The sequence below is a fragment of the Myodes glareolus genome, chromosome 16, assembly GCF_982192425.1.
Source record: "Myodes glareolus chromosome 16, mMyoGla1.1, whole genome shotgun sequence".
Taxonomy (NCBI): Eukaryota; Metazoa; Chordata; class Mammalia; order Rodentia; family Cricetidae; genus Myodes; species Myodes glareolus.
The window spans coordinates 41,892,009-41,914,768 of record NC_142041.1 but is presented as its reverse complement, the minus strand read 5'-3'; the positions used below and the strand labels follow the sequence as shown (position 1 = coordinate 41,914,768).

The 22,760-nt window shown below is 43.5% G+C and overlaps 1 long non-coding RNA gene across 1 annotated transcript; it reads right to left on the bottom strand.

The window, feature by feature from the left end:
* Positions 1-5,275: 5,275 nt before the first annotated feature.
* On the bottom strand, positions 5,276-14,205 carry LOC146891463 (uncharacterized). Its single transcript, XR_015735118.1, has 3 exons — positions 13,937-14,205; positions 12,640-12,827; positions 5,276-9,748 (listed from the first exon to the last, which is right to left on the bottom strand). It is a non-coding gene; the product is annotated as an uncharacterized LOC146891463 (long non-coding RNA).
* Between the last annotated feature and the right edge of the window lie 8,555 nt (positions 14,206-22,760).

Below are 22,760 nucleotides of genomic sequence, written 5' to 3'. Positions count from 1 at the left end.
TGAAGATCTGCCTCTTCACTGGAGAAGTGTACCAGCTAGGGCGAGCTGCTATCCTTTCTTATGACTTTGTTCTTCTCTGAGGCACAAGGCCCAGCATGTAATGGCAGTGTGTTTGCTGACGTTGCAAACACACTTGCACCCTTCCCCAATACACATCAAGCCCATGAAGTAGCAAGGTAGAACATTAATCAGATTCCAAGAAGAAAGACAGTCTGTTAAGCTATTTATCAGAAGCACAGAGAAAACACATTGTGGAGTCTGTTAGTGGGAGGTAAATTTTCCCCTAATTGGTTTAAGAAGGAGTATCGTTTAGGACGGCAGTACAATGGAATACAGTTCTCTTTAATTTCTTACAGGTCATTTAGTATCCAATTTCACAGACTTCAAAGAAAGGTTTAATCAAAAACTGAAGAGAAGGCTTATAACAAAAGTGGAGCAGGTGGGTCCTCCATGATGCAACGACAGGGAACCGAAAAACTACAAAGGCAAAGGAAAGCAGGGAAGGCGAGGGGACATAGATAGTTGTGGGGTAAATGTTGACTATGAGGTCAAAGACAAGACAGTCTTAAGGGCTTCAGTAACTGAGGTTGTGTTTTAAATTCCTTCTAGTGTGAACCTGAAATCGGGTAAAGAAACAAATGTTGAGAAACAAGAGAAATAAGTTGGGTGGGAGGGTGGTCATTTTCTTTAGCTAATTCATTCTCCCTGGCACTGTCTAAATTCTAAGCAAACTTTGATAGCCTGTAGGTGGCATGTGTGTCTGTCTGTGAGTGTGTGTGTGTATGTCTCTCTCTCTTTCTCTGTGTGTGTGTGTGAGTGTATGTATGTCTCTGTGTGTGTGTGTGAGTGTATGTATGTCTCTCTCTCTGTGTGTGTGTGAGAGAGAGAGTGTGTGTATGTCTCTCTCTCTCTCTCTTTCTCTCTCTCTCTCTCTCTCTCTCTGTGTGTGTGTGTGTGTGTGTGTGTGTGTGTGACGGTGGTGGTTTAGGAGAGATAAAACTGGTTTTCCTTACATTTGAATCATTGATATTCATGCCTTTATTACATTAATAGTTTCCAAACTGATCATTTTCAGCAGAACAAAATAAACAACACCTGTCTGTATTGGGGTGGGGGGTACCCTGGCTCACTTTCAGCCTAGGAGTCAGCTGCCAAGAAAAGAGCATCCTGCTAGGCCACCCCAGCCTGAGATCTGATGATTCAGGAGCAGCTGGCCAGCACTTCCGAGCTTCGACGTCAGACTTTAATCATCATTCAAAACAGCTCTAGGGCACACCTTTCTTCTAAAAGTCACAGTTATATGCTTGTTGTAAGACACCATTGAAGGGACACTAACACACTCAAGCCTGTGGCTCTGGCAGATAGTGGCCTTCTCCCTCTGTCTTGCTAAAAAAAAAAAAAAAAAAAAAAAAGAACTGTTAGACTACATTCCTAAAGCTAGCCACCAAGGTCTATTCCCTTATTTGAAGAATCCCTCCTCCTGAGGCTGTCCAGTTATCAAAGTACTGAAGTCCAGCAATCAAAAGCCCCCTTTGGCTCACCCAATTAAAATTAAACACCTTATTCTAACACGGGGTTTCCCCGTACCTTTATAAACAGCCATTTGCCTAATGGGCCACGTCTGTCTCCTCTATCCAGAGACAGTCCTTTGTCCTCCAGGACAAATATCTCTGTCCCCTTTCTCTAGCCCCCTTCCCCTTCTCCCTAGTCCTCTATCTCATCTTTGTCTCTTATCCCTGCCCTCTGTCCCTCTGGGGCAAATAAATCTCCCTTGTGCTGAGAATTTGGCCTTGAAAGTCCTGAGCTGATAGTGTTCCTTTCAACCATTCCTGGGGAGACATGAACAAATGTCTACTCGCCCCAAATAGAGAATTGATGACAGACCAAAGTAGAGTTGACCACCAAAGTCTAACTTGATGAACCAATGAACTTTATTGGGATTACTTACAGAAATACAGATGAGGGGTTACTTACAGGAGCAGAAATGACTCAGAGACAGCTGCATCACCAAAATCCAGCCAAGTATGGTGGATAACTCACCGTAGCTGGGAACCTGGAGCTTACTGCATAGCCTGTAGGCAGCTCAACAGGTTGGAGAGTGTTTTGTCCCGATATTCCAGTTAGTCTGAGCCTGTTCCTGGTAGTTCGACGGGTTCTTTCTCTCCTAAGCTGTTTGGTTGATTTCTTTGCTTCCTCCAGGTTTATGGACTCAATTATGCTTCTTCCAGGCAGCTTGGCTTGTCTGGGAGTGACTTTTGACAGTCTTTACTGCTTATACCCTCTTGGGGAGGGAAGGAAGGGCCTAGTGAATCTGGTTAGTTTTCAGGGACTTCCTGAAGCTATCTCAAGTTGCTTACTTCCTGTTTTAATGAGCTTCCCTGCAGGACTGAATGTTTCAATCTTTGAGGAAACTGCTACACACATATGTTCATTTTATAACCCCAGTCTATTTAACGCCTGGGTCAGTTTAAAGGTTTGCATACTTTTCTCCACTTTCCTAAGTCTAAATGAAGTACTCTTGGTGTAGTTTTTATATGATCACTTAAGCTTTGACTGTTTTGTTTTTATTGCGGGAAGGGTGTAAAACCATGACAAGCTTATCTCAGCTGACACCAGTACTCTCTGGTTGTCCTGGTTAAGTTTTATCAGTTTGACACAACCCTAGGCGTGTCTGTAAAAAGGGAATCTCAAGGGAAGTATTGTCTTCATCAGATTGCCCTGTAGGCACATCTGCGAGGCCTTTTCTTGATTGCTAATTGACATAGCAGGGCCCACCCCACTGTTTACAGAGTCATGGGGGGGGGGGCAGGTAGACCTGGGCTCCATAAGAAAGGTAGCTGAGTAAGCTAGGGAAGCAGAAACCAGAGAGCCTCCCGGATCTCTGCTTCAGTCCCAGCATCCAGGTCCCCTGCCTGAGTTCCTGCTTGGTACCCTGGATGATGAATGTAGCCTATAAGCCAAGCAAACCCCTTCCTCACTCACAGTGATTTTGGACAGAGCTTTATCCAAGCAGCAGAGAAGCACACTTAGGACTTTGGCGACCAATTCATTCATCCAACAACTCCTGCAGGCATTTGACCCCGATGCTGAAACAGGTTGGCACACTATACTATTTCACTGTCACCCTCGAGAGCAGGGCAGGATGTGTGCCCCCTCCATAGTTTTTAAATCTGTTTTGTAACACCCTGTGAAAGTAGAACTATTTCAGTTCTAAGAGAGAGGTCCTGGAGGACTGCAGCAGAACAGAGTCTTCTGAACACAAGGCCGCTACACTCATTAAGTCAGGGCAGCCATGCTTCCTGGCACAAGACCTAAACTAGATCAAGTCAACTAAGACTGTGGCAGGGAGTGGGGAGGGGCTCCCAGCCCCAGCCTATAGCTGAGGAGCCGAGTGTTGTCAGTGGTTTCTGGGAGAAGGAAAGTCAGTTTTCTTTAAGCATGTGTCCCTAGTAGATGGCGCACACCCTATTAATGACCCCACATTCACAGGCATGTGGGTAGCACAGACTGGACTCTGAGTTACTAAAAAACAAGGAAGAAGACAATAAGTTGAAAACAGATGGGGAGGTGGAGGGTGGATCCAGAAGGAGCTGTGGGAAGACTGGGAAGGAATAGGATCAAGGTAAATGTGCTAAATTCTCAAAGAATTAATAAAAAGAGAGAGAAAAAATAATTATTTCAAATTTAAAATATAGTGACCTATTGTCCAGGATTCTACTAATTTTAGTCCTGAAACACCTATGCCCTCGAAACCCCTCAGAGCCTGTTAAACCACAGTTCACCCTATGAACCACAATAATCTCTGTGTGTCTTCTTAGTGATGTCACACCTAAAAATCAGACAAGAAAAAAGCCAATATTCTTGTCAGGCAGAGTAAAGCAAGGCACTCACTCTCTCCTGTGGGAGGCACTGTCCCCAGATCACAGCCTTCTCCTAGGACAGATATAACCTTACAAATAACCTCACAGTCTCTATCCGTGTGATACTACTCCAGACCCAGCTGTAAATGAAGATTATTAATAGAATTACAACCAACTTAATATCCTTGCTTGGTTCTAGCACACCACGAAAGAATTTTTAGCCATTGAAAAGAGAGCTTCCACCCATTCCTCCCACCAGATTGCTTCCTGAAGCCTTAGCAGTAGAGGAGGTGCCTAGTCTCAGTGCAACCTGATATACCCCGACTGACTGCTATCCATGGGAGGGCAGCCCTTGTAGGAAGAGAAACAGGAGGAGCAGATGGGGCGGTATGGCGGGGGGTGGGGGGAGAGAGGGGAGGAGGATCTGGGGAAAGGGGAGAGAGGGCAAACTTTGGTTGGGATATAAAAAAATAAAATAAAATAATATAAGTAAGAATAAAAATGTGGTAGAGAAACTAAGGACCACTTTGGATGAGACCGCTGGAGCACATGTGCCTCCTACCAACTGATTACATGCATTAAGTAAATAAAATAAAGGCAGCTATAAAAATCTAAACTGCTTGGGGGTATAGTCAAAAAAAATAAATGACATTGGATACAATTTAATGTACATTCTGTGGCTCTCACTGTCGGGGTCTCAGATAGAGCTGAATATAGGTTTGGGATTGACTTAAACCATAAAACCAAAAAATTTCATTTCGTAATCTATAATCAGTCTTCTTTGCATCACAAATATTGGGAAGTCTCAATAGTCAGACACAGACACAAATTAAGATATTAGTTCAAGAATATTATAAAAAAAAGTCATTGTATGGATTCCATGTGTTTTGATGCTGATACAGGGGTTTTAACACTGTTGTAGTATCTCTGGGATGTCTTTCCACTTTTACGGACTGAAAGGCATGTCCTTCTGCATGGATTTCTCTAATATTCAGTACAATAAATTATCATTAAATCTAATAAGAAAATAAGGAAATTTCAGCTTCCAGGCCTGCTCTACTCCCCACTGGTAAAATACACATAACTGTTCAGCCTTGTCAAGCTAAGCTTCATGTTCCTTCCACAAGATCCCCTGTGTTGCACAAAGTATTGAAACACTAGTGTAGCCACTGACTGTCAGTCTTTTAAATTGCACGATATTTCTAAAAGAGATAGATTGGTAGATGATATATAGATAGATGATAGATAGATAGATGATAGATAGACAAACGATAGATAGATTGATAGATGATAGATAGATAGACAAACGATAGATAGATAGATAGATAGATAGATAGATAGATAGATAGATGATAGATAGATAGATAGATAGATAGATAGATAGATAGATAGATAGATGATAGATAGATAGACAACAGATAGATAAATAGATAGAAATTATCTTTTCCGTAAAAATGCTGATAGAACGCCACACAGCAGGCTTTATTAAAACAAGTTAATAAAGCTAAGTGCCCCAAGCCCAGTATCCATGAACTTTTAAGACTCAAACTACATATATGCTCATGTCCATACCGTTTCTCCTCCTCCCACCCATCTTTCGGGCAAGTGAGCATTAAAGAGCATGCACCCGAACCTTGCTCAGTGCATTTGTACTTCCTGATGAAGACTCTTACCCACTTTGTCACCTTCTGATCCTAACACTGAATTTATAAAGGGGCAGAAACAAAACTCTGCACATTTTGTAACTCTCTGGTACAGAGGAAATTTTCTGTTGAAGCTATTGTCAGTCTGCTAAAGGATAACCATCACTACGTGCAAACAGTAATTACTAAATTCATGTATTTGGCAAATATTGCTATTTCTAAGTCATTCAATTCATTACATTACAAACTATTCAGTAGTGTGATGGGAATACATATTGCAAACACTGTATTATTTGAACCTAGCACCCTGTAATTTTTATAGAACAGCATCATTTCATATGTGTACACATATATGTTTAACTGGGTTTATCTCCCCAATAGGTTGCATGGTCTAATTAAGACTCTTGCAATGTGAACTATAAAGAGAGTCTAAAAATAACATTCAGCCACAAGTCCCTATTATTAATTTAACTGTGACCTCAAGCACCACATACACAAAGACTACAAAGGCAATTCACCCATGAGCAGACAAGCTAAGTCAGCCCGGTCATGTAGGCATTCAAGTTCCCCTCTGAGGACCTCTGTTAGCAAGATCAAAGCGGGGCCTGGAATTAAGACCGCATCAGTTTCCGTCAATCCGGTTTCACAGTGTCCGGTCATTCTGCTTGGTCTCTATTCAGTGCAGCTGTTGCGGCTCCCGAGATGTTCGGCTCTCTAATAAGTTATTTTCCAGTCTTTTGGCAAGAAAGAGGCTATCAGAGAAATGGCTTTTCTTGATGTGTTCCAGCTGGAAGTAAATAAGTTCTCCCATTGAAAAGCAGGTCACTGCCTGGGGGTTTCCAAATTTTGCCTGATGGAGCCATAGGTTAGGGGTCAGTCAAGAACCACTGGCTTTATGTGATTAAGGAAATAGAGTGGCATGGTGGTGGCAGTCATCAGGAAGAAGCTAAGCACTCTGAATTTCAATTCCAGATTCCCTTCTAACGCATTTAAAACCCTGAAAATGCCACTTAGCCTCTGGCTGCGCCTCCATGGCCACATCCCTAATTATTTTGTGTTTGTTGACTGGTCATAAAGGACGGTTCCTGAGGAGAACACGCAGCCAATCAAACAGCTCCGCTGCTCAGTGCCCCTTTCCTAGGGACGTTCCCAACCTCAGCTTTGAAGATACACTTAGCAGCAGATCAGAAAAGAAGATCACTCACCGCCTCGAGAACATTCATTAGCAAAGTTTCAACTGGACCAAGAGAAGACGGATGAACATGGCTTACGTTTTTCACCCAACTCACAATTCCAAGATGTTTTTGGTTCAGAACAAAACAGAAGCTTCCATTCACGGGCCGACAGTCTGCACTGAGGTTGTGGCCAAAGCGAGCAGCCTGGTGTGGTGTGGGACGTCTCTGCTCTTTGATTTCCTTGGCTTTGACTGAGTTGGAGATTTGACGTTCTTTTGGTAATTTTGTCAAGTTCACGAGGAAGCCCAGAGAAAGTGCTTTCTCTCTGCAGTGGCACCGATGAGGCCCCTTTTGTGCAAATGCACACCTCATATCCCTTGACCCGTGTCGGCAGCACAGTTTGTCTTTACCTGACAGACCCTATGTGTGTGGTTAGCACCAGAGTACCTAGGAACTCCTGGAGGCTGTGACCATGAATAATCACTGGCACTCGCAACACATACTGTGGTACCACGGTTATACATCCTATGACAGATGTGTTTGAGGGATGCTTTCCTGGCAGTGAGGAGTGGCTCTAGTAGCATATCACAGGAAGCAGTGTCTTTAAAACACGCGGTCTGATGCGGGCGTTTTGATTTTGTTCCTGTGTTGTTTGCAAGCCTTGTTTTCAAACGAGGTTCTGAAGTGAAATTTCTCTTTCAAAGGTGATCCAAGTTGGGGATCGGTTAACCGACTAAGGAAAACTCACGTTTTTCGACGTCTTAGATTCCAAACACAAGCTCCTGCCCACTCTACAATACACAAGATTAATTTCCCTCTTATTTCTTGTGCAGGCTTTCAATTTTTATAAGATATATAATTGCGTAAAGATCGAAGCAGATACCATCAGGAAGCAATGAAGATGGCTAAAGCCATCTAGTCTTGCTTTCAAAATCATATCTTTGTCTACCCATGGATTTAGTCCCAGCAACCTTAGTCTGTGTGACTACACAGTGCCACACTGACATTTACTTTGGTACTATGTCTTAAATAAGTGTGTGTGTGTGTGTGTGTGTGTGTGTGTGTGTGTGTGTGTGTAGTAACATTTGGAAAGGTCAATAAATTTATCCAGTGCTGTTGGAAAACAGGAAATTCCACTAGATTACATTTGATTCTTTAGGAACCCAAACATTTGCCAAAGATTTAACATTCTCACGATCCCTGTGTTAGCATTATAAGACTAACACGTTCTCTCGTACTAAGCTTTAATATAGTAGGAGCCCCAGGAGCATTCGATATGCATCCTGTTTGCCCTACATTAAACGACCCAAATGTCTCGTAACTGTGGATTCCATAGCCTCGGCCTACTGTCAATCTTCAGTACGTGGATTCTCATACCTTCAAACCACCCTCACAGAGGTGAGAAAACACACAGTCTGCTTACTGTGCCTGCACCAGAAGGAGGCTAGGCAGACAGGACGCTGCGCTGGGGAACGGCAGAGCAAGGTCGATACAAACCCAAATCACGCTTCCTGCCGGAAATGGGTCCCAGCCGTTAGTTCCTACCTGATGCTTGCATGCATTGCTTTCTTCATAAAGGCAGGAGCATGACTTGTCGCCACCTGACTTCATTTTTCTGCTTTCTGCTTCCACAGTCTAGTAGTCTAGTAGTGTGATTTCAAAAGTCCAGTAGGGCACACTCGCACTGCTGCCTCTGCCTGCGTTTCGGTGGACACGCACGAGCCCTGTGAGTGCAGCTTCCTGTTTCTGTCACGCAAGTCCTTGATAACAACTATCAGTGGCTTTTAGAAAGGAAGAAAGAAGGAAGGAAGGAAGGAAGGAAGGAAGGAAGGAAGGAAGGAAGGAAGGAAGGAAGAAAGATGCAAGTCCTTGATAAAACCATCAGTGTTTTTTAGAGAGAGACAGACAGACAGACAGACACAGACAGACCTGCTTGGGCTTTAGACTATAGCTCAGTGGGAGAATGCTTGCTTCCCAATCAGGGCACTCTAGTTCAGACCCATTACTACCACAAAAACAAAAAACAAAAACTGGAAAAGAAAAAAAAAAACCCTGCTGATTTCACTGGGTTCAATCCCAGCTTACTTTGAATACCAGTTAGGACTAATAGCTGGGTTCTAACGTTAACGATCACTTGCAAACCTCACCAGAGAACGTTTCACAATGCATTGCAAGACCCTGACCTAGCCGCAAATTCCATTCTTTGCCGTTCATTTAGTCCAACGAGCCAAGATAGGCAGTCTCTGAAGAACACTGAGCCATCACAGCACACGGCGAGACAGAGCCAAGGAAATTCCAAACCGCTGTTCATCACCCGTGTGAGAGAAATACTTTATGACCTTCAAAGTAGGCCTTTGTCCATTAGCACAGCTCTCCCACAATGCTCCACACACTTGCTCACGGTGGAGCCGACGCTTAGCTGGCGAGACCCAAAGGAAGTAACAAAGAAACACAGACAGGCGATGTTTATCACTTGGGTCTTTGGGAGCTGAGAGAATTTGCTTAGGAATCCAATCCTATAGCCGAGAGCACTCAAACTGTCACTAACCCACACAGCAACTTCAGACTGGCAAGGACACATGGGCCTCTCAGTTCCCTGTCCAGGACTCCTAAGTCTGTTCGCCGCATAGCTGAGCAGAGATATATGTTAATGGTAGTGCTCTTTAAAATTAGTGTCTGTTTCAGGACTAATTTCACAGGATTATGTGTGACCATTAAATCAATACTCTTTGCACTGGGCGATACTTGCCTCGCTTTCAAAGTTAAGGTTTTTTTGCTTTCCCCCCCCCCCCCGTATTATTTTTCTCTTGAAGAACAGCGGTTAGGACTGTTAGAACCACACTCTGATGATGATATTTTATAACGCAGTTTCACACTGAACAAAGGCAGAAGGGGAAAATGAGCCCAAAGCGCTCCATCCACGATGAAACACAAAGACACCTAATTGATGAGGTCACATGTCCAGATGTCAGACTGCTTCAGAGGACTTGGGTCCCGCCCTCCCTGTGCTGCACTACACAGTGGGTGTATCGTCACTTGAGGTCAGGGGCGCCGGGGATCAAACCTGAAACTGCAAAGCGAAATAATTATCCACTTGGTATCCGAAACCACGTTGTGAATTGTGGGCATGAGCTATGCCTGGGAGATCAGAAGCCCTCTCCAGATGCCCCCGGTGCCCCTTCTGTTCAGTGTGCGCTCTGTCTACCCATCTCCTTCCCGCACCATCCTGGAGCAAGGCAGATCGTGGGGCGGCCAGCTCAGCTCGCTTTCTCTCTCCCCCTCCCTTCAGTTGTTCCGTCTCAGGATGAAAAGTCTTTCTTTCAACTCTCTCTAGCACCTCCAGCCCTTCTCCCTTCTCCCTTGCCCTTTTCTCTCAAGCAGAGTAATCTGAGCTGAAATACAGAGCCCTCGTGTGTGTGTGTGTGTGTGTGTGTGTGTGTGTGTGTTGTGTGTATTTGGTTTTATTGCATTAATTTTTTTATAAAAGAGGGAAACAAAGCCTGGTGTGAACTTTGGGGATTATTATGTCTTCTTGTCCCAGCTGCCAGATTTACTTCTTCTTTACAGCTAAATCAGGTCATTACCCTACAAATCTTTGTTCTGGGTGAAGGGTTTAAAGCCCCGCAGAATTTGGAGGCTGGGGGTGGGGGGTGGGGTTGGAGGGTGGTGAGGAAGTGCAGGCACAAGTTGTACATAGTAATTGGCTGTGATTTCACCCGGATGCTTGCACAGGGTGACTATCAAAGTCTGGTAAACTTTTCCTGTCCCCTTTTCCTTTCTGGAGTTCCTAGCAATGCCAACAAGAAGCCACGTTGTCCCGGCACCCCGTCCTTTGCGCTCATTTATAAACTGTCCCTCATCTCAGACATCATGTTCCCACACAGCTACTTTCAAAACCATCCAAGAAATTAAAAGATTTGGGGGACTGCTTTATAATATAATCGCATTTTTTTTTTGGTTTTTTCTAAGATGACAGCACTTGTCCTTGACGTGTTCCGAATTATTTCTTCAGAATAAAAAAAAAATCAGGCATAAAGGAAGGCTTAGAGATTCCACTGAGTTCCTTTAAAGTCAGAACCAAAGAAGGGGGACCAGCAGTGGTACACGTCTGAAAAGGCATTAAATCATCAGGATCGCCACTGAGCGAGGCAGCTCTGGAGCAGATGTCACCCTCGTCATCTTTATCCAAAGAACCGGAGGGACAGTGAATATATTACCACAGATAGTGCGCCCCAGCCTAGAGCCAAGGCTGCTGTCACACTGCTCGCCGGCCCCAAGTTCCCAGGGCAGCCTTGGCTTGCTGTGGCAGCCCTTCCTTTCTGCTCTTTCAGGGCAAGCAGATGACTGGGATTTGGGCTTACGCCCTGCCCCAGAACACTAGCATGGTTGTTACTTAACACAGGAGAGTGAAGCCTTACACACCAGCCTGACCGGTCGAATTGAACACATCTCATTCAGGAACCCAGGCTGGAATCCAAGTGTCTCGGGGCCTCTGTGCCCAGATCTCCTTGTGCTTCGGAGGAGCCCAAAGAGCTGAGCTGAGCTGAGCAAGCTGAGGCATGGAATTTGGGGCCTTTGGGAAATGTCCATTTACTACGGATTTAATATTTGCTTCCCAATTGCCGAAGAGGTTCTCTGAGCTGTTTGGAGAACAGTAGGCCCCTCTGACAAAGGAAACAAGGACTTGTCAAGGAACAGAGGAAACTTTCTTGGGTCAAAGCACTCACGTCAAAAAGTCCTGAGAAAGATGGTGAGGTTCTGCCATGAACAGTAGAAATCCTTACTGAGAGAAAGGCTGGAACTAGAGGGCTCACAACCTCAAAATCCCGTCTGACAAAACTCAGTTTGTGTGAGCATGCTCCCTTGAAGACCCTTCCAGGAAAGCCCGCCCCTTTCAGAGGACCCTGTTTAAAAGCGATTGCTTTGTCCACCCAATCTCAGTCCTTACTTTACCACATTAACCTCAGTCACCTTGGGAGAATGAAGGCCTAGATGAAAAGAATGTTCTAGAACATGTAAGGAGCAGAGATGGCAGGGGTGGTACTTACCCAGCGTCCTGGGGCCAGCAGTCAGAAGGACTGGCAATGCACCAGGGCACCCCCATCAGAAGTTCGGGACAGATATACCTACCAGGTAAAGAAGTTGAGGGGTGCCTCTAACCACCTTACCTTCACCAAAGCTTGATCAAGGGCTGGAGAAGAAATTCCAGTAAACTAGACAGACAGTGTTACTCCACATCCTTACAGAAAAAGATTCTGTTTAACACTCTACGTGCCTCCCAAAGCCTTGACACAACCGAGACTCTAAAACACACGCTGGGCCCTTGTCATTTAAGATGGTACCTCGCTTTGACAGCACGGCGGCTGTTTCCACAGCGACTTTAGAATGCTATTTGAAAATCAGATTGTTTATTTTTTTAAAGGCTCTATCCATTGTCAAGCTTGTTTTTCTTTCGGTTTATCTAAATGGGAGCCTCCTTATCTGCAAGGACACAGATACCTTTGCGGGAAGCATTTCGCAACGTACAAATGCTTTACGTGGTGGGGATGATCTTTCTGGGTACATTCAGGTGCTCTGCACTACAGCAACCTACCAGTGTACTAGCAGCATGGGTCAGAACACAGGAAAATACCATTCGTTCAGGAGTCTAAAAGAATGGAATAGCACAAAATGGTATGGCATTTGTTCCAGCAACTTAACATATTTAAAATCCAACTTGTTGGATTAATTCGTTGAAAGGATGCTTCTTTGTATTGTGCTCAGAGGTCTCCCAGAGGGGTAAGTGGGCTACAAAAACACTTTCAGTCTCCGTTCATTTCTCAAGCACCTCCAGCTTACAGGTCCTGTTGGGGAAAGAGTCTGCTCGGGTGTGGGCTGAGAGGCACTTTTGTTTTCAACGGGAAGAAAGAGGGTGAGTTACACTTCGAAAGCTCTCCTTAAATTTAGGAAATGACAAGTTACCTGCATACATCAGGGTTTGCAGATTCCCTGCCAGTGTCTGCTGACTCTACACCGGAGGGCAGCAATGGGACAGAAGCAGCCTCCTTTCCAAGCGTGCTCAGGTGAAGAACGCATCGTTGAGCTGACTGTCTCGCCATATGTGCGAATTGCTCCAAAGATTGTTTATGAACGAAGGTGAGAGTTGCTACCTGAGTAAATTAAAAAGTACTCTGTTAGCTGGGTCTGGTGGCACACACCTTTAATCCCAGCATTTGGTACACAGAGGCAGGCGATCTCTGTGAGTTCAAGGCCAACCTGGTCTAAAAAGCTAGTTCCAGGACAGCTAGGGCTGTTACACAGAGAAACCCTTTCTCGAAAAACCAAAATAAGTAAACAAATAAATAAATAAATATGGCTGAGTGGGATACAACTATGCAGCACCAGTGGAAACAAAGTTTTATGGTAAAATGAACTATTTGAATTCTCCTTTTAATGGTGCCTAGTTATGCTGGGGCTGAAGAAGTCATTTTGATTCTTTGAGCCTTAGTTACGTTATCTGCAAAATTAATGCTGTATTTGCCTCCTTTATAAAATTGTTTATAAGATGCCAAGTGAAGAATGTCTATAGAAGATAGCACCTGTGTAATATATGAGACCCAGCCCAAAGTCGGTGCTCAGGGAATCTCGGCAACCTGTTGTACAACACTTATATTCATGATTGTAACTTTAGGCTGCCTTTATGCTGGCCCCATAAATAAACATTCTGAAATGTCTTTGGCTAGTGAAGGCTTGGAGTACAGTATTATTGACAAAGAAGCAATGTGAGCATTCCCAGATGTCAGCACGTCCTTTTAGAAGTGAGATCTTACAGTCAGACATAAAGTGCTCAGAGCTGGTTTACCCTGAGCTCTGGAACAGTGTAAGGGTATGTACCTTTAAGCACAAGATCTGGGAAGATATTGTCAGGTCTCTTTACTGGCAGCTGCTCCAAAGGTCAGGCCTGTGCGTGAATTACAATCAGTTAACAAAGAGAAAGAGGTCACTTAAAAGCTACTGGCATGTCAGCTAATGCCGTCTTCTCTAGGCTGATAGACTGTGTCTTACAAACAAGAAAAGACTGACTTCAGCCATTCCTCTTCTCACTAGGATAATTTCCCATCGGCCTAAGAGATGTGATCTCAAAAGAGTTTGCTTACATCCACTGGCCAGTCGCAAACATACCAAACCATTCCACTAGTATTTCTTGGCTAGCTCTCATAGGCTTTCGAACACGCATAATCCACAATAATGAAGAAATAAACCCCTTACGATTTCATACCTGAGGGAATGGATTCCAGAGAGGTCCAGCATTCCCTCCTCGTCAGAGTCTCACTGATGGCAGAGTTGACATTAAAGACATCGCTCCTGATCTCCCTCCACTCCCTTCCACAACCCACATGTGATTTGCAATAAAGACAGAGGTTAGCATCCTTTTAAATCAAAAGACCATGGCTCAGAGGGACGCTTTCTACTGGGTACAAGACAGCCCGCTTCAGTGAAGCCGTCAGTTTACCCAGTATTCATGAAAACACACAGAGTGTGCGGTGCTGCCCTGTTAGCTTTTTCTGGAAGCCTCAGCATGTTGTGGCCTAATATGGATAAAGGACAGTGGAAAGCTGCTTACGCAATGGGAAGAGTCAGGCTGTGAAGCATCAGGGATTATGCACAAGTTGAATAAGGAAAGCTGAGTTTAATTCTACACATGCCCTCCATTACGGAATTAACTTGGTAACCACATTAGCAGCACTGTTGAAGATGGAGAGTGTGTCCTTGGACAAGTAGATATTTAAAATTAATCTGACTTTTAGCTTTAGAGCTAAGAGAACATTTTCTGCCAAAGCAAACAAAAACCACACGCATATTGAAAAATCTTAGTGGAGGTTTCTCTAGTTAGCCTGTTTTCTCACCAGCTACTTTTGTAAGTATACCCACACCACACACAACACAGACACTCACACAAACACACACACATTCACATACATGCATATATGCCACAAACATACTACACCACATACATCCACTCACACATACACACACAAACATATCACAAACCTCTCTCTCTCTCTCTCTCACTCTTACTTCCTGCCAGGAATTATACACAATATTAATTCAAATAGCACTTTGACAAGAATGGGAGTCATATGTAGGTATGTGTGTATGTGTGCATGTGTGTATGTATATGTATTTTGCTGTTGTTTATACAATTCTAATTTAAGCCAAGAAAGAAGAAGGCAGAAGCCTCTCTTGACAACATGAAGAGCCATTCAGCGAGCTTTCAGATCTGGAAAGGTGTGTCTGCAGGAGGCTGAGGAGAATTGAAACATCAATCAAGAATTTCCCTTTCTCCTTCAGCCAGAAAACCAATATAGAATTGAAACCCTTGCTTCATACTTTCTTACCCCACTATCTGCGAACTCGCATGGCACCCTATAATTCAAACAGAGAATGAGATGGCCTGGGGCTCTGTAGGAGCCAGGCAGGAGCCAGGCTGAGCAGACGGCACCAGCTCTACTGTTGCTGATGGCAATCGCTCGCATCCGCTACGTCCGACCTCGCTTCCACTATTTCTGACTTTCCCGGGCTTGCTGTCTAATTATGTCCCATCCTGAAAATGCAGCACCAGAAATTTTCATTTCAGCTCTAATAATAGAAATGGGTAATATTTACTCCTTTAGCAGATTGCTCTGTGTTGTGAAGAAAGGCTGCCTCTTCAGTCACATTACATCCATGAAGTCTCTCCAGCAACCGTGCAGCGTATGGGAATTAGAAAACTAAGTAGGCTATGGGGGCAATGGGACTTAAAGAAAGTAATTTAATCTAAATTGTGATGTTAAATGGAAATCTCATCCATAAAAATTTGTATGTTGGAAAAGCAACTTAATGTCTAAGTAGGGAGAAAAGGCAATTTTAAAATGTTATTTTAAAGTATATTAGTGGCACCAAATCTCACGCAATTGAAAAGTCATATCATTTTCCCAAACAAAAGCTTAGTCTATAAGCTTAGTGATAGCAATATGCTGCATTTGTGGAAAATAGAGGAAAATGCCCAAATATCCTTGAGCCACAGATAAAAGCCAAATGACAGCATGGTATTCTGGGTAAACGGCAGCCAGAACAAACCTGCGTGACAATTTGAACACTGTAATGGAAGAGGGGGTGCTTGGGGCGGCTCCGCTATTAGGTCCAAAAGAGGCCATGAGGTTTAGATTTCCAGCAGGCAGTGATGCACTTCTAGATTAGTAAAATTAAGGAAACAGTTTTGCTTAATTTCCCTGTTTAAAAAGTTTAAGAAGGCTCTGAGGGCCGAGGAAATGGCTCGGTGGCTAAGAGCATCAGGTTCTTTTGTAGAGAACCCAACTCCTCTATGGCACCTCACCTCTATAAGTAACTGCAGTTCCAGGAAATCTGACCCCCTCTTTTGGTCTTCATAGACACTGCACACATATGGTGCACAGGTACACATGCAGGCAAAATAGCTGTACACGTAAAATCAAAATAAACACATCTTTTTTTAAAAAAGAAACCTTGAACACATTATAAACAAACAACTCACTTTTCTGTGGGTCACAATAAAGGACCGAGAGGCAATATCGGCTACCACACAGGCAACAGTTCCTGGTCAAGGTGAAAACAGCCTGAATTTGGAGATGTACAGTCAACCTACAGCAAATAACTTCTTGAGATTCGAGAAGAGCTCAGCGGGTGTCACAGAACACTGGGAAGAAAGACAAGACAGTAAATTTTATGTCCTAACAATTGAGTAGGGATTGGCTGGGTGGGAACCTTCCTCACCAGCACCCCAAGAACAAAGTAAGCCTAACAACCCCTCTACATCACCATCTTTACTAAGACGTTATAGCAGTGGTGCTCAACCTTCATGGTGCTGTGCTCCTTCAATACAATCCCTCGTGTGATGGTGACCCACCCACCCCCCAACCATAAAATTATTTTTGTTGCTACTTCAAAACTGTAATTCAGCTATGGTTATGGATCATAATGTAAACATCTGTGTTTTCTGCTTATTTTAGGAGCCCCCTGTGAAGAGGTTGTTCAGCCCTCAGAGGGGTCACGACTATACTGGCATTTCATTTGTGTCTTAATAAATAAAGCTTGCCTGCAGATCAGAGAATCAAAAAGCCCCACTGGCCAGCCTTACAGACCAGGCAGTGGTGCACACACCTTAAATCCCAGGGTCACACTAGTTGCTATAAAAACTGGGCGATGCATGCCTCTAATCCCAGACCTAGAGAGGATTATAAAATGGGAGGAGACAGCTCTCAGTCACAGTCTCATTCTGAAACCTGGAGGCAAGATCGCCAATTTCAGACTGAGGTCAAGGTAAGAACCAGCGACTGGTTGCTTTGCTTTCCACGACATTAGCCTGCACTCCAATTTCTCTCTCTGAGTTTTATTAATTTTTATTAATGCTTTACATGGCCACTGGTTGAAAACCACTGCTCTCTAGTAAATGTCAGGGAAATGGGACAATAGCAAGGGATGGAGCCCTAATCAATGTGCCCATGTGTCTTGTGTTGGGCCTTCATCACAGGAGACCTTCCCTATGGATCTTCTCTCAAAAGGTGTCACTGCCTTGAATCTCTGATACTGTACAATGAACAACAAAAATTTGCCTTTTGATTGAGTCTTAGAAAAGAGTTTTGCTCTCAACAGACACAGAAATATTACGGAAAAAATTCTGTAGATCTTTACATAAAAATTCATGAATGTGTGCATCATCTTTAATTATGCTATCCTACATCTTTTAAATGCACTATAGTTGAGATTTAAGTGCCAAATTGCTTAGTTATCGCTGCCAAATATATCTAAAAGTAGACATTTCCAAACACGACATTATATAATGCTATTACAAGCTATAGGACACCATGTCAAAGTTTTCTGAGTACAAAGTGTGGAAGCTCGGATGAAAGGCGATGTCTCACAAGGTTTATAAGCTTTCAAACACTGAAAACAAGCTTCCCTCCAGCTACAGATTTGTGAACGCACACACTGGCTCCGAAAGTCTTTCAGTAAACACAGAGGAGGCAAAAGCCATGGTTCATCACACTATGAACATCAGAGTCCCTGCAGAACTAAATCATTTCAAGACATAAATGCTAATGATCCTATTTTATTGATATAGCATACACATAAATTACAATATTACAATATACTCTCATAAATATGTACTACTTTAGAATATTTGAGAATTTCTAAAGAAAAAAAGGTTTACTGTGGGGATTTGCTCTAATTTGATCTTTATACCTTATACACATGTATTGAATTATGCTTCTATTAGTCACTCTTATCATTACTGTGACTAGATATCTGATAATAAGTAACATACGAGAAGAAAGGCTGACTTTGACTTCCAGTTTAATGGGCAGTACCATCTATCACGGTGAGACAGGCATGGCTGCTGGACTGTGGCAGCTGGCTGGACTGCATCTTCAGTAAGTAAGCAGAAAGCACAAACGCTGACCCTCGGTCTCCTTTCTCTTCTTTATTCAGACCAGACCCAAACCCAAGCAATGATGCCACCCACATTTACGGTGGATCTTCCCGCCTCAACTCACCCAGTCTAGACACTACCTCGCAGACATGCTCAGAAGATTGTCTCCTGGGTGATTAGCGATCATGTCACGTTGACAATCAACACCGGCCATCACAATGCCAAATGTAAAGTGTGTAGACTTGGGTGTGAGCATCGAGCTGTAATTCTGACCTAGCATAAACAGCGTCCTCTCCTGAGATTCTCTCCATCAAACAAACTAGTCCACTGCTTTCAGATTCAGCCCCATTGAAGTTGTCAGGAAATTGGCAACATTCAGACAAACTCTTTGTCAAAATGTAATTGAAAGGGCCTCGAATCAAGTTCTGTATAAAGCCGCTGAACTTCATGAGCTAGGCCTCCACTCTTAGTGCTTCTGTCCACAGTCTCACCTTCCAAACTGCCGTGAGGATGGCCTTTAAACTCTGCCTGCAACATTCTAGGCTACTTTAATCTGGAGTCTAAAACTCTTCCACATTCTTCCCCCAAACCAGTAACAAAGGCCTATAAAACAGTTTGTCACAACAACCCCACTTCTGATACCAATTCTTCTATTAATTACTTTTCTCATTGCTGTGACCATACGTGCCAAGAAGTAGTTTATGAACAAAGGCTTTGCTTTGGCTCACGGTTTAACAAAGGATACCATCTATCATGGTGGCATGAGGCAGCAGGTCATAACGCATCCTCAGTTAGGAAGAGGGCGCGATCAAAGTTTCCTTTCTCTCTCAATTTTTTAACTTTTAGAATTATTTATTGCACTGGTGTTTTACTTACATGTATGTCTTTGTGAAAGTGCTGGATCCCCTGGAACTGGAGTTATAGACATTGTGAGCTGCCATGTGGGTGCTGGGAATAGAACCTGGGTCCTCTGGGAGAGCAGCCAGGGCTCGTAACCTCTCCAACTCTTCATTTTTTATTTTTAACTACCATTTATTCATTTGTTATTTTGTTCGTTTGTTTGTGTATTGATGTATTTTGTTTGTTTGTTTGGGAAGCACATGTGTGAAGGCCAGAGGATAACCTGTAGGAGCCAGTTCTCTCTTCCTCCCATGTGGTTCTGGGGATCTCAAGCAGGCACGTTTGGCAACACGTGCCTTTGCACTTAACACCTTATTTACTTCCTTTGTCTTTTTATTCAGTCCAGACCCCAACCCATGGAACAGTGCTCCCAAATTTTGGGTTGGTCTTCATACCTTAACTAATCCAGTCTAAAACTCCCTCACAGAGACCTCCAAAAAGCTTGCCTCCCAAATGACTGTAGATCCTGTCAAGTTGAAAATCAGCCTTAACAATGTTGTATACAATGTTGCATACCTCCACCTCCAAAACAAAAACATATAATTCAAATAATTTCAATAACTTTAAAGGGAATAAAAAGTGCTTAAACCTCTCCACGCACACGTCTAAGGAGAGTATGCATAAGAAGAGAAAGGAGATGCAGTGAGACACGAAGACCATGCAGACAGAACTGGTTGTTTCCTAACGTGCCCCATGGCTGGAAGGAGCAGCCATGAGCATGCACATTGCACCATCAGCTGCCTTCCAAGGTCTGAGGATAGCCGGGACACTCAGGCAGACAGGTCCATGTTCTTGGGAGACATGGGAGTCTTGCACAGCCCAGTAGGGTCAAACACTCCTCAAGGACACTGTCAACCCTTCCTTAAACTGGGGTTGGTTGGTAATCGGGTTGCTGCCATGAACATAATCTCCCTCTTTCACTCACTGTCAAGCTTACCTTACCCTCTGAGGACTCTCCCAGCCCTACCAGACTTCCTCTCCATTTCCTCTCACGAGTGTCTCCTCCATGGAACCCTACCACATACAGTTCTATTGTACTCTGTGCACCCCCCCCAAAAAAAACTGCAAGATGAGCCAAGAAGTCTGGAAGCATCTGGTCCCTGAAAGCTTTGCTTTGCCTCACACACACCGTCTCCAGAAGCTTCTTTCCACGTCTTTTCCTAGGAAAAGTACAATGAGTTTAGAGTTTCCTCTTGGCAGATCTCCCCACCTGGTGAGCTGCTCAGCCAGAGCTAGAGACAGTTTTCTGGGTGCTTTCAAAAGCGGTCTAATGATAACCAGAGGCCGCCTATGCCAAGGAAGCGCCCAGCGTCAGATAAATGTTCATCGAGAAGCAGGCCTTGCTTGGGGATGCCTTATTTTAATATTTTGAAGTTTATAAATCAAGCAAAGCCCTGTCTTTCATCCCATCTGTCACACTTATGCAGTGAGTAAATTAGGTTTTTCATGGTATCTGTAGGTTATAAATAGCATAGTCCTTGTATGTTTAAGACAGATTTGTCACTCTGTGATACCCATAAATTGGGCATTTAGAATTCAATTCTAAGCCATTTAAAATATTCAGAGCGATATAAAACATAATCTGGGTCTCTAAACTTTGGCTTTTTTTATGACTGATATTTAAAATCATGTACCAAGAGGTTAACACCCTGTTTGAAATTGTCTCTATGTCTTTCTGCGCACAACCGGTTTGTCTGTTATGACTGTCGGGATAAGTTAGAAAATGTATAAGTTTGATCCAATTGTCCCTTTAGACACAGCTCTAGGTGTCCCTGCCATAGATGAAAAATGGAAAGGTTGAACTGGAAACTTCTGAGGTTTCATCAGCTTTAATAGCAGAGGGTTCTAAAATTCCATGGTTCCACGCAGTCAGATGAGCTTAGAGTTCTCGGTCACCAAATCTGAGTACAGTAGAAGCAGCTTCTCTAAGCATTTTCTGCAGCCGTGGTTGCGGCTGTTCTAACAAGCAGGAACTGTTGGACTGCTCCTGGCATCAACCTTACTCAAGAGGTAAGCTACCTCTGACCTCTGACCTCCTTTCTATTGCTGCCTTGGAGAAACAGGAATTGCGGAGTTCAGTACTCTAGAAACAATTCAACTTCTTCCTTGAAGATTCATTTATTTATTCTTATTTTATAAGTCTTATGGGTGTCCCGACGGCATGGATACCATGTGTATGCAGTACCTGAGTACGCCAGAAGAGGGCATCAGATCTCCTGGAATTGGAGTTACAGAGGGTTGAACTCAGCCATTTAGGTCATCGAACTGAGGTCCTCTGGAAGAGTGGCCAGTGCCACTTTTATCCACTGAGCCATCTCCCTAGCCCCACTGAAAATTGCCTTCTACGTTGGAATTTATTTGCAGAAGGTACCTTCACAAGTATCTGAACCACTGGGCAGTGCCCTTTAGCCATGCCCCATTCTTCAAATCCCTTTAGAACCACAAACACAAAACTAAACTTTTAGATTTCTAATCTTCATGAGACTACATAGAAACATGGATCCCAGCGAGGAGATATTTACCAGCCACACCCTTTCCTTTTCAATGCACCATTTCCACTTCCAGAAGCCACCCAAGATAGCAAAGATAAATAGCACACAGCTGGGCATGATCCCAATATTTGGCAGGCTGAGGAAGAAAGATTGGAAACTCAAGACCAGACTGAGCTACAGAGCAAGATCCTGGGTCATAGAATCAAAGGCTAGAGATGTAGTTCAACAGCAAAAGACGTACAAGACCCTGGATTCAATCCATAGTGACACATACAGATAAATATCTCTAACTAAACATCTACTATTATTATATAATTGACTATGGAAAACGTCGTAGATATTCTTATTATCATTTTCAAATTGTGGTATCTGTTAAAATCAACATCCAAGTTCATGTCTATTCACATGAGTTCCCTTGTCAAGAAATAGGAATACCATAACATTTCCTTTTTCAAACATTATCAATATCCATGATGGCTTCAAATCTACTATGGAGAAATGACTGGGCCACTCCTAAAACTAAACTCAGTAAGCCAGGAACCGTGGCATTATCTCCACAGCTCTGACAGCTTCTAGTCCCTAACTCATTCTCTTCCTGTTTAATTTTTCTTCCATGTGTTGGTTGTGGTTTAGATAAGTGTCCCCCAAAAAGGCCAATTAATAGAGGCTTGGTTGACAGTCTTTGGCACCGTTAGCAGAGGAAAGGAGTTGGGTTACTATGGATATGCCCTTGTAGAGGGTACAGGGACCCTAACCTCTTCCTCTTCCCATCTTTTGCTTCCTAGCTACAGTAAGTAAAAAACAACCTCTTCTACTATGATCTTCTAACATTGACTGTGCTGTTAAACAGTCCCTCAGTACCAAGTAGTCATCAACTAAAATCTCTGAAACTATAAGCCATATATAAGCCTGTGGTCGTTTGAATGAGACTGGCCCCAAGGGTTCATATATTTGAATACTTGATCCCAAGTCAACAGAACTGCTTAGAAAGGATTTAAAGATTTGTGGCTTTGTTAGAGAAGGTGGCAGTATCACTGAGGAGAGGTTCTCAGATTGCAAAATCCCGGGTCATTCTCAGTTAGCCTCAATTTCTCTCCCTCTCCCTCCCCTTCTCCCTCATGATTGTGGATCAAGATGTGAACTCCCGAACATTTCCTCAGCTGTGTTCATAGCAGCATTATTTGTAAGAGCCAGAACCTGAAAACAACCTAGATGCCCCTCAACCGAAGAATGGATAAAGAAAATGTAGCACATTAAAGTAC